Below are 14422 nucleotides of genomic sequence, written 5' to 3' on the forward strand. Positions count from 1 at the left end.
AGGCAGTGCATGCAAATCTCTCTCATACATATTCATTGTGGATATCCTGAAAACCTGGCCTGTTTGTGGCACTCGAGGACGAGTTTGCCATCACTGCCCTAGAACATTAATACACCATCTACTGATGTTAACAGAACAAGCTGTATTGTTATAAAGCCCTACAGAAAAACTACATGCCAGCAGAAATACTGTATCTTAGTTAAACATGCAGAACACAGACAGACCCTTACCTAATACAGAATAAGGAACTACAAATTAGAAACAGAAATATGCAGACAAAAATAAAATGGAAAGCCCGAAAGAACAAAATACAAATATGCCAATCACTAAAAATTCCAAAAAAAAAATTATTTTTTTTTTTTACCTTTCAGTCTGATCTTATTTTTCTAATCAGTTAGTCCCAGGCTTTTTTTTTCCATATTCCCTTTCTTGGTCTTTTCCCTTTACATGGTCTCTTTTTTTTCTTTGTTTCTTCTCTCTCCGCCTGTCTTCTTCCCTTCCTCCATCAAATAAACGCTCAGGCTCTCATTCTCACACATTGTGTCTCTCTCATACACACACAGGGCTGGCGGAAGCATTAGGTGGAGTAGGTGGTGGCCTTGGATGCCAGAAGTGGGCAGGGTGGTAGAGTAGCTGGTAAGGGCAGTAGATTTGAAGGGAGCGCAGGAGGGACAAGACGTGGTGTGAGTGAGTAACAGAGCTGGGACTACCTTGGTTTTTTGAGGTTAATGCATTTGAGGAGCTTGGGTTGTTTGCAGTGTGCGTCAGGCAGAGAGCGAGTAAGAGAGAGATCACATCATGTCATCACCGCCTAGGGCGGCTGGACCCCCTTCCACTGGCACTGGACACATACTCAGGCTCTCATTCTCACACCCTGTCTCTTTCCCAAACATACACACTGGCTCTCTCTTTCACGTGCTGTCTCACACATACACACATCGCTCTCTCTTTCACATGCTGTCTCTTTCACACAAACACACACAGTCTCTCACTCTCACATGTCTTCGTCACACAAACTCACAGCTCTCACACACATGCTGTATCTCACACAAACAGAGGCTCTCACATGCTGTCTCTCACAACATATACAGGCTTACTCCCACACACATTCTCTCAACTCACTCACGCACACTCTGTACAGGGCCTTAGCCTCCTCTTCATGGGTCACCGCAGGATCAACTCTGCAGTGGCCCTGATCTTCTTGGGCCACTGTGAGCTGGGATCCGCGGCGGCCCTGCTATCAGGCCTTCCCTTCTTTTCTTGGGCTGCCGTAAGATGGGATCCATGGCAGCCCTGCCAGAGATGCTGCTCCTCTTCCTTTCTGCCCGTGTGGCTCCAGCAATGTTTTTCTTCCGGGGCCACGCAAACAGGAAAGAGAAGAAGCACCTGGAGGTTTGCGGGTCTCTTGTTTTCTTCAGGCTGCAGTGCGATGAGCTCCACCACAGCCCCGCCGATCTTCCTGGGGGTGGGGGAATAAAAGTTTGCACAGCAGCACACACACAGTTTAGAGGAAACAGTGTCTACATCCCCACCACCACCCCCAAGGATGATCCTGGCCTTCGCCGGCAGTGTTTCTTCTTTTTGGCTGTTGGCATATGGAGTTTGGTCGGTGTGGGTGGGGGGCCTCCTGATGACATCCTCCTTCTAGCTGTCACCCGCAGCAGACTTCTCTCCTTACTCCCTCCCTTAGAATGCCACTGCTTCCTGCCCCTGATCTGTTGCACTGTGTCAGAGCCAAGACAAAAAGGCAGGTTTTCTGAGGAAACTCTCTACTGAGGATCATAGGCATCTGAAAATATCATATAGAGAAAATGGAATGCTCCAAAACAAACTTCAGTAGGTTGAAAAGAAAAAGCTTAAAAGCCAAAGCTTGACTTATTTTATTTGTTTACATTTGTTTCTTGCTTTTCCAATACAGCTCAAAGCAAGGTACAATAAATAATTCTGTAAAATAAGCACAATGAAAAAATAAAATTAATACAAATAATATATATCATATTTTCTAAAATAGATAATAAATAGCACATGACAGTTAGTTGATAAAATCAATAACAAAAAAAGCATTAAATGCAGATAACACTACAGACCAGTAAATAGAAACCACAGACAGTAACATCAAATAGAAGCAAAAATATCTTCAGCCAAATGCTTTCTTAAACAGGCAAGTTTTGACTACAAATTTAGCTGGGGAGCCTACAATTAATGGAGCACTACAAATTATAGAATAATCGTGGGAACCTCCAATTGTATAAAGGTTGGTATTTATGAATTTATTAATTACTCCAACTATGGTTGATCAGAGTTTGTTTTAATCAGAACATGCATTCATTCAGTTTGTCTAAAATTAAGATTCATTGAGAGATTTATCAATTAAAATATAATCGATTAATAGAGTGATTATTTCAGTGACTTAGAAAGTTAGATGCACTTTCACAGTTTCTAAAGCAGCACTACAGAATATTGATGGCAAGTTTACACAATTTAATTCAGAGTAATCACAGGTGGGGATTAATTTGTGGGGGAACGGCCTGGAACACAGTTCCAGCATTTCTTGTCAGTCTTAAGAGTCAGAGCAGCAGGGATTTTCTTTACCAGCTTCTCCCTTCCAGGCAGCCTTGCGGAAAGAGAAGAAATATGGTGAGTCTGGGGCATACAGAGAAGAAAGGAGCCACTCTGCTCCTTAATCCAGCCCCTCCCCTCTTGTTCTTCCTCTCTCACACCTCTCCTGTATTGCATGGAACAGAAGGGGAAGGGGTGATACTGAAGCAGACACTACAGAGCCAAGTACAGACCTAAAAAAGGGTTTGAATCAGCACAAGTTTTCAAACTTTTTTGAGACTATTCATATGCATAGCTATCTCAGCTAGATCTAACTTTCATAACTCTTGCTTTGTTGCCTCTAGTAGAGCCAGAACTGACTTCTCTTGCTGCCTCTTATGTCTGAGTTCTAGCTTAACTATGTTTTGCAACAATCCTAGCCTCAATCGTTCCCTTTCTTTCCTCAAATATGATGCCCGAGAAATAAATGTACCCCTCAACACAGATTTCAAACATTCCCAAACTGTCAGGCCGATACAGTAAAAATCGCGGGAGAGCGGGCGCACACAGGCCACTCTCCTGTGCGCGAGATTCAGTAAATTAATTTATTTAAATTAGGGCCCGCGGTAAAAAGAGGCGCTGGGGACACTAGCGCATCCCTAGCACCTCTTTTTTGACAGGAGCGGCGGCTGTCAGTGGTTTTGATAGGCGACGCTCAATTTTGCCGGCATCTGTTCTCAAACCCGCTGACAGCCACGGGTTCGGAAACCGGACGCTGGCAAAATTGAGCGTCCGGTTTTCAACCCACGAGCCGTGGGCCAATTTCAAATGTTGGTTTTTTTTTTAACTTTCGGGACCTCCGACTTAATATCGCCATGATATTAAGTCAGCGGGTGCACAGAAAAGCAGTTTTTACTGCTTTTCTGTGCACTTTCCCGGTGCCGAGAGAAATTAACGCCTACCTTTGGGTAGGCGCTAATTTCTGAAAGTAAAATGTGCGGCTTGGCTGCACATTTTACTTTCTGAATCGCGCGGGCATAACTAATAGGGCCATCAACATGTATTTGCATGTTGAGGGCGCTATTAGTTTCGGGGGGGGTTGGCCGCGCGTTTTCGGCGTGCTATTACCCCTTACTGAATAAGGGGTAAAGCTAGCGTGTTGAAAGCGCACATCCAAATGCAGGTTAACAGTGCGCTCCGCCGGAGCGCACTGTTAACCTGTGTGATACGGGCCGATACAGTACAGTGCGCTCCGCCGGAGCGCACTGTACTGTATCGGCCCGTATGGCAGGTGTGACCTCACCATTTCTATTAATGTCTAAGTATTCCTGAATATCAGCATTAAATCGGTAACGAAAGATTTATCCAATAACAAGTCCTCATTCAATCTCCAGTACTTGATGCCAACCCTATCTCTTTCCACCTTCAACTCTACCCATACTGGAGCATGGTCGGACCAAGTTATAGGTCCTATACCTGTTCCTAGTGTTTGTCCCACCAGAAACCTATCCAGCAAGAAAAAAACCTATCCTAGAATAGGTGGAATGTTGTTTAGAGTAAAAAGGAAAGTCCTTTTCTGTTGGATTCCGTAGCCACTATCTATCAGGCTCTAACCCTAGATCAAGGCTTTCAGCTTACTTCTCTGGGACTTGGATGCCCCACTTACCCCTTCAGAATTATCCAGAAATGGATATCTAGTTAAATTGAAGCATTTGGGGCATATATATTAACTAAGGTGAGAAGCTCCCTCAAAATATTAGTTTTTAAAATAAAAAATCCTCCCATTGGTGACTCTGATCACAGCCTTCACATCCACTACCAACTGTTTAGAAAACAGGATCCCCACGCCACCATATTTCTTATCCTTTGTAGCAGCTGCAAATTATTGTGTTGGGAAGTTTCCCATCCTCATCAACCGCTCATGCCGAGCTCTTAGGTGGGTCTCCTGACAGAAAATCACATTGGTTTTCAGGGTCTCTGATTCCCGCACCAGAAGCTTTCTCTTTTGAGGAGAATTTAAACCTTTAACATTCAGTGACATTATTTTTAACCTCACCATTAAAAAAACATCCTTCCCCCAGAGTCATGCTCTTTAAGACAAACGCTCGTGTTGCACACCCCAATATCTGGCATCTCTCTACTAAAAGATTCACCCACCATATATGTCTACCCCACCCACTTCTAACTTTCCATAATCTCTTCCCCCACCTCCCACCTCCCCCTCCCTAAACCCTGCAAAAAAACCACCTCAAACTATTCTGGCATATGAGCCCCAGGGAGCTGAGGCCCCAAGACATATACCCCACCCACTCTGAAAAACCTCACGAACCTCTGTTAGCAAGAAAGCAAAATATAACGTTAAAAAGGTATAAAATCTCCAACTGCAGAACTATAAGCTTCCGTCAATAAGTAGATCGCCCCTGCAAGAAAGTGATGTAAGCACATAGTTGTGTCCAGGACACAAATACAGAACCACCAACCCATAGTCCTGATCAGTATCAACCACTTGCCGTTCCAGATGACGAGGGACGACTCTGCTGTCTTCATAGTCTTCTGCCGGCACCCGGTACCCTCTGCCAATGTGGTTGATCGGTCCTCCTCTTCCGCAGAGTCTGATCCGTGGGCTGATCCTCATTTATAGGAACCATTACTCCTACTTCTCGTAGGAACATCAACGCTGCTGCCGCTACCGTCTTCACTATCACTGTTTTGCCCTGAATTGTGAAAAACAACCCAAAAGGGAAAAGTCAATGGTAACTCACATCTTTTCTTTTCAGGACTGTAATTATATGTTTGAATTCCCGACGTTTCCTTATGGTTAAAAGTTGCAAGTCTTGGAAAATCTCAACTTTCTGGTCTCTCCATTGTATTGGCCCATTTTTCTGGCCAGCTGGGCGATCTTTTCCTTGACTGAAAAATTATGGAAGCATGCAATAATATCGCATGGCAAATTTCCATGCTATGCACCAAGTGATCAGTGGGCCCTATCCAATTTAATTATGGGCTCATTTTCCAGCGTTCCTTCAGCTTCCAGGACCATAGAGTAGATACTACAGACAACTTGAAAACAGTCTCTGAATTCAGCTGCTTCCTGTATGTCACAAAAGCGAAGATTTGCCCTACAAGACCTGTTTTCTAGGTCTTCTAGTTTCTCCTCTAGATTGCCTGATAATTTACTAAGTTCTGCTAGCGCTTCCTACAACTAAGCACATCTGCGGCCTGGTCATCAAAGCGAGAATCCGCTTCCTCCACTCTCTGCCCCGGCTCTGCTACCTTGCCCCGTAGTTCAGCGACCATCATGCAAATTCAGCCTTAATGCCGGCCATATCTTGGCTCACTTCTGCAAACCATTTTTTAAAGTCCGCCCATGAAGGCATGCCAGATTCGTTCTCGGTCCGATCTGAGGCATCCATATCCGGGGCGCAACTCGCATCCCCTTCCTGGTGGCCATCTTCTGCCACCTCCTTGAGGCCAGTCACTTGCACTACTTCCCAATTGGTAAAGGAGAAGTGCTTCAGATCGGGTTGTTTTCTTTTCGTCGACATTTTGTAACCTTTGCACCACACTAGCACCGTCTGAGGGAAATTGTAGAGAGTTTGGAGCACTATGATGGCTATAGATAGTGAGGTCAGGGAAGGAGCCACAGACTTAAGCCACCATCTCCTCTGGTTACATCACTTCCTCTAGGCAAGGTTTTAGACTTGTTAGCAGTAGTGCCAATCATAAGAACATAAGAAATTGCCATGCTGGGTCAGACCAAGGGTCCACCAAGCCCAACATCCTGTTTCCAACAGAGGCCAAACCAGGCCACAAGAATCTGGCAAGAACTCATACACAAAGAAGATCCCATGCTACTGAAGCGATTAAAAGCAGTGGCTATTCCCTAAGTCAACTTGATTAATAGCAGTTAATGGACTTCTCCAAGAACTTATCCAAACCTTTTGTGAACCCAGCTACACTAACTGCACTAACCACATCCTCTGGCAACAAATTCCAGAGCTTTATTGTGCGTTGAGTGAAAAAGAATTTTCTCCGATTAGTCTTAAATGTGCTACTTGCTAACTTCATGGAATGCCCCCTAGTCCTTCTATTATCTGAAAGTGTAAATAACCGATTCACATCTACTCGTTCAAGACCTCTCATGATCTTAAAGACCTCTATCATATCCCCCTTCAGCCGTCTCTTCTCCAAGCTAAACAGCCCTAACCTCTTCAGCCTTTCCTCATAGGGGAGCTGTTCCATCCCCTTTATCATTTTGGTTGCCCTTCTCTGTACCTTCTCCATCGCAACTATATCTTTTTTGAGATGCAGCGACCAGAATTGTACACAGTATTCAAGGTGCGGTCTCACCATGGAGCGATACAGAGGCATTATGACATTTTCCGTTTTATTAACCATTCCCTTCCTAATAATTCCTTACTTTCTGTTTGCTTTTTGACTGCTGCAGCACACTGAGCTGACGATTTCAAAGTATTATCCACTATGATGCCTAGATCTTTCTCCTGGGTGGTAGCTCCTATATGGAACCTAACATCGTGTAACTACAGCAAGGGTTATTTTTCCCTAAATGCAACACCTTGCATTTGCCCACATAAAATGTCATCTGCCATTTGGATGCCCAGTCTTCCAGTCTTGCAAGCCCTCCTGTAATGTATCACAATCCACTTGTGATTTAACTACTCTGAATAATTTTGTATCATCCGCAAATTTGATAACCTCGCTCACCGTATTCCTTTCCAGATCATTTATAAATATATTGAAAAGCACCGGTCCAAGTACAGATCCCTAAAGCACTTCACTGTTTACCCTTTTCCACTGAGAAAATTGACCATTTAATCCTACTCTCTGTTTCCTGTCTTTTAACCAGTTTCTAATCCACGAAAGGACATCGCCTCCTATCCCATGACTTTTTATTTTTCTTAGAAGCCTCTCATGAGGAACTTTGTCAAACGCCTTCTGAAAATCCAAATACACTACATCTACCGGTCATGTTTGTTTACCCACATTTACCCACATGTTTGTTTACCCCTTCAAAAAAATGAAGCAGATTTGTTAGGCAAGACTTCCCTTGGGTAAATCCATGTTGACTGTGTTCCATTAAACAAGGTCTTTCTATATGCTCTACGATTTTGATCTTTAGAATAGAATAGTTTCTACTATTTTTCCCGGCACTGAAGTCAAGCTCACTGGTCTAAAGTTTCCCGGATTGCCCCTGGAACCCTTTTTAATTATTGGGGTTACATTGGCCACCCTCCAGTCTTCAGGTACAATGGATGATTTTAATGATAGGTTACAAGTTTTAACTAATAGATCAGAAATTTCAATTTTTAGTTCCTTCAGTACCCTAGGATGCATACCATCCGGTCCAGGTGATTTGCTGCTCTTTAGTTTGTCAATCGGGCCTACTACATCTTCCAGGTTCACAGTGATTTGGTTCATTTTGTCTGATTCATCACCCTTGAAAACCATCTCTGGAACTGGTATCTTCCCAACATCCTCATTAGTAAATACGGAAGCAAAGAATTCATTTAGTCTTTCTGCAATGACCTTATCTTCCCTAAGAGTCCCTTTAACCCCTTGGTAATCTAACGGTCCAACCGACTCCCTCACAGGTTTCTTGCTTTGGAAATATTTTTAAAAATTTTTATTATGAGTTTTTGCCTCTACGGCCAACTTCATTTCAAATTCTCTCTTTGCCTGTCTTAACAATGTTTTACATTTAACTTGACAGTGCTTATGCTTTATCCTATTTTCTTCAGATGGATCCTTCTACCAATTTTTGAAGGATGTTTTTTTTGGCTAAAATAGCCTCTTTCACCTCACCTTTTAACTATGCCGATAATCATTTTGCCTTCCTTCCACCTTTCTTAATGCGTGAAATACATCTGAACTGAGTGTCTAGGATTGTATTTTTAAACAATGTCCATGCCTGTTAGTGTAGCTGTGTTTAAAAAAGGATTGGATAAGTTCTTGGAGGAGAAGTCCATTACCTGTTATTAATTAAGTTGACTTAGAAAATAGCCACTGCTATTACTAGCAACAGTAACATGGAATAGACTTAGTTTTTGGGTACTTGCCAGGTTCTTATGGCCTGGATTGGCCACTGTTGGAAACAGGATGCTGGGCTTGATGGACCCTTGGTCTGACCCAATATGGCATGTTCTTATGTTAAACACTTTTAACCTTTGCAGATGCAACTTTCAGTTTTTTTCTAATTATTTTCCTCATTTTATTAAAGTTTCCCTTTTGAAAATTTTAGTGTTAGAGCTGTGGATTTACTTATTGTCCCCCTTCCAGTTATTAGTTTAAATTTGATCATGTTATGATCACTATTGCCAAGTGGCCCTACCACCGTGACCTCTCTCACCAAATACTGCATTCCACTAAGAATTAAATCTACCATAGCTTCCTCTCTCGTTGGTTCCTGAACCAATTGCTCCATGAAGCAGTCATTTATTACATCCAGGAACTATGTCTCTAGCAAGTCCTGATGTTATATTTACCCAGTCAATATTGGGGTAATTGAAATCTCCCATTATTATTGCACTGTCAAATTGGTTAGCTTCCCTGATTTCTCTTAGCATTTCATCATCTGTCTGACCATTTTGTCCAAGTGGATGGTAGTATACTCCTGTCACTATACTCTTACCCAACACACATGGGATTTCTACCCATATAGATTCTACTGAGCATCTAGGCTTCAACCCTGCACTTGATGAATGGCATTACTACTCCCAATTTTCAGACTTGTGCTAATTCAACCCCTTTTTGTGTCCATTACCAAGGGCTTAATTTCTGGCAGAACAACCTAGAACAGCGGTCTGTCACCTATTTTCTGGGACCCAAGAAAGCAAAACAGAGGCAGCAGTGTACATCAGTTCTGGCTCTCCTGAGGGAAAAAGAACCAGTAGTTGCATGGATTATTTATGGCCTTGAGTCCTTGGAGAAAGCAGAGAAGAAAGAGTATGTAGGAGCTGCTTACCCTGAGACCAGGGCAGCCACATGGCTTTGATTCAGGGGGGTGTGTGTGTGTGTGTGTGTGTGTGTGTGAGAGTTCACACCTGGCCCTGGTCCCGCCCCTTTGGACATGATACATCTGACCCTGGTCCCACCCAACTCAGCCCCTCCTCCACAGTTCCACTTCCTTTTTATCTACAAATTTAGTCCTAATCGCAGACTGTCTATCCCAAACTAAAAGTAACTTCAGGCCTCTTAATTAAAAGTTTGTTCTCTTACCACACTAGCAAACAGCAGTTGAAGGAGATGGGTAACTTCTCTGTGAGAAGACATCTGCATCTGTGTTCGTCGGTGTGCAGGTCAGAAAGGCTTAACTGAGTGCAGGCATCTCTGGTCAGCATCTGTTATTGAACATTGATGATCAGGCAGGGATACAGGCAGATTGCTGGATCTCCTCCTGAAGGTGTCTGTTGGTATCACTGGGAGCTCTCTAAAGGCTGGCTGGCTTCTTGGCAGAAATCTTGATGGTGAGAATTCTGGCTCCTTTTATAAAAGTGTATAAGTATAATGCATGCACAATCAATGCATATGGATGAGGGCCAAGCACAGCTCTCCCATTGGGAGTTTCAAACTTTTTTTTATAAGAAGTAAAGAGTTTATTTTAGCATAGAGAACTGCATAGTTTTGACATTACATGAGCCCTCCAATCAATCTTAAAGCTCTTAATTTCAAACAGAGCTAACAGTCGAGTGGTAGCAGTGCCAAGCATATGTTTGACAACGTAGATTTTCTTTCTGCAAGGCCTTTATTTCTCAGTTCTACCTTCCATAGAAGAATGTCCATAATGCTTTGTTGTCGTCCTTCCATTTTCTTTGGTTCAGAGAGAACAAACTTCTTTAATATAGGCTCAGAAAATGATGGCCTAACTTTTCCCTATAAGTCTTATTAATCAAATCCATTATATGTCTGATGTGCCTCTTTTAAATGGAAAAGGCAGAATTGGACAGTGATTAATCAGCTAATGTAGCCTTTTCCAGCCAACTAGCTGGTTTGAATTGACTCCACAAGGCACAGTCCATCCAAATTTGAAAATAGTCATATCTTGATACTTTGGTGCAACTCAAACATTGCTCTCTGCTTCAACAGTAAGGCATAAAAGGGAACTGGATTCAACAGCAATCAACGAGGGATAGTGTGGGAAACTGATAAGCATGGGGGTAAAGCATCCAACGAGGGCCCTCACTTTTATGGTCTGGGAAACAGATAAGCATGGGGTAACCTACATGGCACAGCTAATACTACCATAAGCTTACTGGGCAGATTGGATGGACCATTTGATCCTTTTCTGCCATCAATTTCTATGTGTCTGTGGTCCTATGTATTTTGGAAACCTTGAATAAATCCCCCTTTACAGTTATTATGAGATTGACCCCCTATCAAAATAGTTTATCATCAGCTTTATTACAATGCCGCTTCTCCGTCAGATCATGCTGGTCTTATAAGCCAGTGGTTCGCAACCTTTTTTTGGCCAGGACACACCTGACAGATGGTTCTCACATGCGTGACACACTAAATATTTGACGATCACCAGGCTAAATGTAAACATGCACTCTACATCCACAGGAATCCCCTCAACCCCCAGCAATGAATGCAGAGCAGATCTAGGGCATTACCCTGTACAACTCACCACACAAAAAAGAAATTCTGGTTCTGATGACATCCCAGTAAAAGCAAAACAAACTCCTTTTACTACCAGGCACAATAGCCTTCCTTATGAAAAGACAGTAAATTACCACTAATGCATATCCTATTGAGAAAACACAACAAATAAGATTGATATAAATGCCTACATGCTAGTTAAATACCTCATCTCGGTCACACACCCTTCACCAAGTACAGAAAAACAACAAATTATAAATATGGAGACAGAAACTAGAATGGAAAACAAAAAAGCCACTCTGCATGCAGTGCGAACCTGGAGAAATGGAAAGAGAAATATAGCACCTAACAGATTCTCAGGATTTGCAATAATGCACACAAACTAACCCGCACAAAGTTACACCTGTATTATGGAACACACTCGAAACAGTAACAACCCTATCTAAGAAATACAACTATTAAACCAGGCCCTAAACACTAATACATTTCCTATTGGGAAAACAGAATATGCCAAGCTGCTATAGAGGCCCCACACAGAAATAATTGTAAAGCTATACTAAAAATTTTACAAAACAGCTACTGAACAGAATAATATCCAACAATTAAAAACTCATAAAAATTATTAAAACATCCAAATATCAATATAATATTTCAAAACAGCAGACATCGCATAATACCCAATAATTAAAATGGCATCAATCGAGAAAAATAATTTAAAAAGCCACCTTTACTTACCCTCTCCAGCAACTCTCCTACTCCTTTCTCTTCCAGGCCAATAGCACTCACCAGAAGTAGCAAGGACTGCTGAAGCTCTGTCCTCACAGTCCTCTTCCTTAGCGCCCACAACCAGTCACTCCCACAACCAGTCACTCTCACACACACACACACACACCCCTCCAATTAGACCCCACGACCAGTCTCGGTCTCTCTCACACCAGTCATCTTCCTGACCAGTCTCTCTCTCACATACGCACACCAGTCATCTTCCTGACCAGTCTCTCTCTCAATCACACTCATGGTCTCTTATATACAAGCTCTCGATCACACACAAATGCTCTCGCACCCATTCACACCAGCTTTTACCCAGGCTTCCATTCACGCCTACACACACAAGCTCTCACCCAAGCATCCATTCACACCAGCTCTCACCCAGGCATCCATTCACACACCCAGACACAAGCTCTCACCCAGGCATCCATTCACACCCACAGACACAAGCTCTCACCCAGGCACTCATTCACATACAGACGCACCCGCTCTCACCAAAAACGTATTCTTTCTTAACTGCAGAGATGGGCTCCAGTTCCGCCGTGGCTTTACTCCGGCGGACCTTCTTTTTGCGCCATCACGGGAATGGGCTGCCGTGGTGGCATCCGTCGGGGTCGGGTTTCCTCTTCGCCACCACGGGCTGTGGCAGCTTGTTTTGTCGGCATCGGGTTTCCTCTTCGCCACTACGGGGATGGGCTCCCGTGGTAGCCCCGATCAGGGTCGGGTTGCCTCTTCGCTGCCATGGGCTGTGGCAGCCTTGCTTCGTTGGCGTCGGGTTGCCTCTTCGCCGCCACAGACTGTGGCGGCCTTGCTTCATCGGAGTTCCAAACTGCTATTTCTCCCATCCCACCCCTGGGCTAGGCGATGCCTACCTCACCGGCCAATCAAAGGCTTCCTCCCTGCTTCCTACTCCCACTGGTAGGTAGAAGGCTTCCGATTGGCCTGCGCGGGGGCAGGCAGAATGAAGGAGGCTTCCCATTGGGCAATGGGGGTAGGAAGAAAGAAGGCTTCCAATTGTCCCGCGGGGGCTGGAAAAAGGGAGAAGGGAAGTGCAACGGGCAGTGGGATACCAGGAGACATGACACACCGGTTGAGAAGCGCTGTTATAAACAGAGGAATCCAGTGCAGGTCTCCTGCATGGCAGGGTACAGACATTAGATATATTGGCCAGCCCAGAGAGATTGTTTTGTCTGGCAAATGTTTGAATGTAGCTCAGCATTTTGTCATAGGTACTGGGTTAAATGTGTGTTTTGTAAAAACGAAAGAGGAAGATGACAATATCTGGAATAGCATTTCCCATTGAGTTGTTGGAGGCCAAGACTGTAATGGAATCTAAACTTGCTTGGGACACATTTGGAGAGCAATGGTAGAAACGGAGTTCAGAACTTGGGTAAAAGACCCAGTGATGGGGTTTTTTTTTTGTTTTTGTTTTTAAATTTCAAACAATTTTTATTGAAATTTTTAAAACAAAGTAAATGAAATTTGTGGGGGAAGCACATTCCTTAACCCCCTCCCCCCACAATCAATTTCTGTCAACTACAAAATAGTATTCGATACAATTCTCAAACACCCCTTTGCCCATCCTCTTCCCCCCCCCCTTTTACCCATCCCCCCTCTGCCCTCCCCCCCCCCCCTCCATGTAGGTATGTTGAAGAGACTATTGAGAAGGAAGAATAGGTTCTATACCAGTCCCCCAATGTCCATGGTAGGCAGAGTTAAGCATTCATGATGAAACTTCGGACGCGATGCAGAAGTTGTTGAAGATATAAGTCCCAGGTGGAAAGGAAACTGTGTCGCCGTCTTGGTGTTTCTCGGGACCCCATATTCTCCATGGTCATCAAGGAGTGTAGTTGGTTCCTCCAAACCCAGAAAGACGGTGGATCATCAGAGCACCATACCAACAAGATAACTTTTTTCCCCACTAGACACGCTTTTTGCAAAAGTAGACGTGAGCCAAGTTCTCTAATTCTAATAGGAGACACACACCCAAATAGAAACCATAAAGGTGAAAATGGAAGGTGCACATCTAGTACATCCTCCATATAGTTTGCTACTTTGCGCCAAAATCGAAGCACAAGCGGGCAAGACCAAAAAACATGAGAGAGGGTGCCCACTGCCTGATTACAGCGACTGCAGGTGTCTGAAGCTGCTATAGTCCACTGTTTCGCCCTTAAGGGTGACACATATGCCCGACATAAAAATTTGTATTGTATCTCTCGATAATACATGTTGGTGGAGATCCAGGCTACACGTCGAAAGCCTACCCACAATATATTACTGGTCACAGTAAACTCCCCGTCTCTATTCCAATGAGTTTCTAAAAGGGAACAGATATCTAATTTCGTTAACTGACCTATGGATTTATAATAATTAGACATTGAGGGAACCTTGACACGTTTAAAGTGAAATATTTTATCTAAAGTATGGAATACCAAGGGCTGGCGGGAGACTTCGGGCAGTGCCCTAATATAGTGGCAAATTTGTATGTATGAGAACGTGT

General features: G+C 43.6%; 1 protein-coding gene across 2 annotated transcripts in view; it reads left to right on the plus strand.

The window, feature by feature from the left end:
• COQ2 (coenzyme Q2, polyprenyltransferase) overlaps positions 1-14422 on the plus strand; it is a 105710-nt gene that overhangs the window by 73150 nt on the left and 18138 nt on the right. The window lies entirely within an intron of this gene.

The sequence above is a fragment of the Rhinatrema bivittatum genome, chromosome 1 (genome assembly GCF_901001135.1).
Source record: "Rhinatrema bivittatum chromosome 1, aRhiBiv1.1, whole genome shotgun sequence".
Taxonomy (NCBI): Eukaryota; Metazoa; Chordata; class Amphibia; order Gymnophiona; family Rhinatrematidae; genus Rhinatrema; species Rhinatrema bivittatum.